Genomic DNA, 4,385 nt, shown 5'->3' on the forward strand with positions numbered 1-4,385 from the left:
AGAGCTCTTGAAAGATTATGATATGAATGTCCTCTATCATCCGGGCAAATCCAATGTACTGGCTGACGCTCTCAGTAGACTGTCTATGGGTAGTGTTCTCATATGGATAACAGTAAGAAGAATTTAGATCAGGAAGTATATCAGCTTGCCAGACTAGGCGTTCGCTTAGTCGATATAGAAGAGAGTGATATATGGATTCAGAGTAATTCAGAATCATCTCTAGTTTTTGAGGTGAAAGAAAAGCAATATAGAGATCCCAGCCTTGTCAAGTTAAAAAAGTCAGTCCAGGATCATAAAGTAAAGATTTTATCCCAAGGGGGAGATGGTTTCCTTCGTTGTCAGGGTCATCTCTGTGTTCCAGGTGTAGATGACTTAAGGTAACAAATTTTTGCAGAAGCACATGGTGAATGCTACTCTATTCATCCTGGGTCCACAAAGATGTACCGCGACTTGCGAGAAATCTATTGGTAGTGTGGGATGAAGAGAGAGATTGCAGAGTTTGTGGTTAAGTGCTCTACATGTCATTAGGTTAAGATAGAGCATCAAAAGCCTAGTGGGTCCATGCAGGAGTTCAGTATTCCTACTTGGAAGTGGGAAGTTATGAACATGGACTTCGTGATGGGTTTGCCTCAAACTCGTCATCTGCATGATTCAGTCTGGGTCATTGTAGATAGAATGACCAAATCAACTCATTTCCTTCCAATTCATACCTCTTATTCAATCGAGTATTGCGGCAAACTCTACATCAGGGAGTTGGTCAGATTGCACGATGTTCCGCTATCTATTATCTTAGACAAAGGTACCCAATTCATCTCTCATTTCTGGAAAGCGTTCCAAAAGGGTCTTGTTACCAAGATCATCTCAGTACAGCCTTCCATCCTCAGTCAGATAGTCAAGCAGAAAGGACCATTCAGACTCTAGAAGATATTCTAAGGGCATGTGCAATTTATTTCAAGGGTAGTTGGGATGACCACTTGCCTTTGATTGAGTTTGCATACAATAATATCTATCATTCCAGTTTTCACATGGCTCTGTTCGAAGCTATATATGGTAGAAGATGTAGATCTCCAATTGGTTGGTTTGAAGTTAGTGAGGCCTCAGTCATAGGTCCCGACTTGGTATTCGACGCCTTAGAAAAAGTCCAGTTGATTAGTGAAAGACTCCGGGCTGCTCAGAGCCGATAGAAGTCTTATGCAGATGTTCGTAGAAAAGATCTCGAGTTCAAGATTAGTGACTATGTTTATCTAAAGATCTCTCCCATAAAGGAAGTGAAGTGGTTTGGCAAGAAAGGAAAACTCAGTCCCCGATATGTCGGTCCCTTTAAGATACTCAGTTGATTTGGCAAGGTAACTTATGAGCTCGAATTGCCTTCAAATATAGCCTCAGTTCATCCAGTCTTCCATGTATGTTTGATCAAGAAGTGTATAGGTAATCCAGAGGTTGTAGTTCCTATTCAGAGCATCGATGTTCAGAACAGCCTCTCTTATGAAGATATTCCAGTCAAAATCCTAAACTATCAGAGTCGTAGATATAGGAACAAAGAAGTCCCTCTAGTTAAAGTTCTTTAGCGAAATCAGTCCATCGAGGGAACTACTTGGGAAGAAGAAGCAGATATACGTACCAAGTATTCTCACCTCTTCTTCGCCAACTCAGATCAAGCTCAAGGTAACATTTTTCCTTAAGCTTACTCAGTTAATATTCAGTGTTCATCACAGACTTGGTATCAAGTAACATTGCATATTCAGTCATGCATTCATGTATCGGTTCAGTTATATAATTATGCATCAAATATGTATTCTCATTGGGAGAAACTTAGTTCCTTAGAACACCCAATCATGCATTTATGAATAAGTTACACATGCATCAGATATACATGTTCAATATGATATGTTCAGTTATCAGTCATGTCATTCATGAGATCATGTTCCAGTTATTCATGTTCAGTATGTATGTTGGTTATTTTCTCTCCTCAATCTCAGTCTTATTCGAGGATGAATATTCTCAAGGGGGAGATATTGTAATACCCCGTACTTTTTCCTAGCTTGAAATCATCTAAAGAATGTTAGAAACTTACTTTGAAAGTTGAATCCACTTTTGTACATATGGTATTTTCAAGATTTTCACTTTTCTTCAAGTAGGAAATTCAATAAGATTTCCATCTATATAAAATTCACCTAAATTCGATAACCAAGTAAGAAGTTATGACTATTTCAAGTTCCCGTCGTAAAACAACGTCATATTGGTCAGTGGCGCGCTGCGCCACAAGATAAAAAATGGTACTTATCCTTTTTTAGTGACTCAATGCAATTTTCTCCGCATCGCGCCAAAGTTCCAGGTCACAAAAGAAGGGGCAATATGATGGCTCCGCATCGTGCCATCCCTCAATTTCACATTTGTCAAAATCCAGTGACACGGCGCGATAGCGCCGCTTCGCGCCAAAGGTCCATTTAGGGAAATTTTCATTGTAATTAAATGACGCAACTGGGTTTAAAAGGATCAACTTCCCACCCTTATTTAAGCCTTTTAGCACGTGATTCAGCCACTTTTCACCCAAAATATACTAGTTTCTCTCAAGTTTCTCTCAAGAACAAGCTAGGGTTTTCATAGAAGATCCAATTTCAAGAAAGTTTCATCGTTAATCTTTATAAAATCACGAACTAAGGTATGCGTTGTGTTCATTCATGAATTCCTTCTATCCATAAAGCTCAAGAACCTTGTTTTATCTATAAATCATGGTATTTATGTTGTGGATTATTTGTAATCATGTTGTTGACGTTGATTGATTTCAAAGTTGGAATCTTTGTATGTTTATCATGATATTATGTTACCATACAAGATAAAATCCATGAATTTGGTTGCTTATGATGTGTAATTTGATGAATTCACTTATGCCCTAAGTTGTGCATGCAAGGTGGTTGATAAAATGCTTGAAAAAGTACAAATCATTCTTTATAGCTCAAGCTATATTTGTCATCCTCCTATGTTTAAATGGTTTCCATACTATCATTATGAAATGTATATATTGTCGGAATGGACATGATATTAGGATATGAGATTATGATATGATTATTAGCATTCTCGTCCATGTTAGATAGTATGATAACCTTGTACATCATGAAATCCACAACTTATTAAATTATGTATTATTGATGTGGGTCTTGTACTTGATAAAGTCATGCTCGTCAGTTCCCTTCTATCGAGTCTTAGGGGTACTTGTACCTGAAATATTAGTTGTATGCCTAGAGCCATGTCATATTTTCATGATACTCTCAGTCAAGCTATGATCCTTAGACTTCAGACACTCTTATGACTCAAGAAATCTCCATGATCTCATGAACTCAATCAGTTGTCAGATATCAGTAGTATTTCGTCAGTCAATGGAATTCAGTAACTCAGTCCATGTTCAGTTCAGTTAATTATGTTCAGTGTCTATTTAGATGGGAGTAGAAATTAGCACCGAGCGAACCCAAGGATGGGAACTTACCTGTTTATGAAGGCGTGATTCTTAGAAGCAATCCTTGCATTTCAGAAATATGTAACTAGCATAGGTTGTGACATCATAGCCTGCTATATGAGGATAGATGAAGTGGCTTAGCCTGCTATATGAGGGTTCCCATTGTTCTTACTAGAGTTACCTATTATATTGGGGTCACTCACATGTTGTCCTTACCAGTGGTGTGGTATTGACACCCTTCCAATTAGGGCATAGATTGGAACCTAATTCAGATATAATGCATCACTTGGGGCATGTCGGTTAGATGACTACCTCCAATAGTCTCAGTATCAGTCTCAGTAAAAGAACTCAGATAGTTCTTCAGAATTCAGGACTGTTAGATACAGTCAACTCAGATACAGTATGGAACTCAGCTAGTTCCGTCATTTTTAAGACTGTCAGATACAGTCACTCATGTTATCAGTTATCAGAATTTAGTCATTAGTCATGTTAATCATCAGTATACTTATGTTATCATGATTTTAGATATAGTTACTATACATGAATGTATGCATGTATTCTCGCATTCATATTAGTCAGTTAGTCAGTATTGTTTATGCATATGAACTCCATGCATTCAGCCTAACTCCCATGCATACCAGTACATTCAAAGCACTGACGCATTTTTGCTATTGTGTCTTATACCATAGGTTCAGAGACATGAGTTCCAAAGCATTAGTAGATTCCAGATATCAGCAGTCAGAGTTAGCAGTAAGTCCTCATCCTTTCAGGACATGATTATTTCTCTATTATCTCATTAATTAGTTTATTAGTTGAAGTTAGTTGGGGACATGTCCCATCAACTCCTTACTCAGACAGTTCAGTCAGTTAGAGGCTTTCCAAACTATTATGTTCAGATAGTTATTTTAGTTGTTTTGGATATTTCATACTC

Source organism: Capsicum annuum, chromosome 12 (assembly GCF_002878395.1).
Source record: "Capsicum annuum cultivar UCD-10X-F1 chromosome 12, UCD10Xv1.1, whole genome shotgun sequence".
Lineage (NCBI taxonomy): Eukaryota > Viridiplantae > Streptophyta > Magnoliopsida > Solanales > Solanaceae > Capsicum > Capsicum annuum.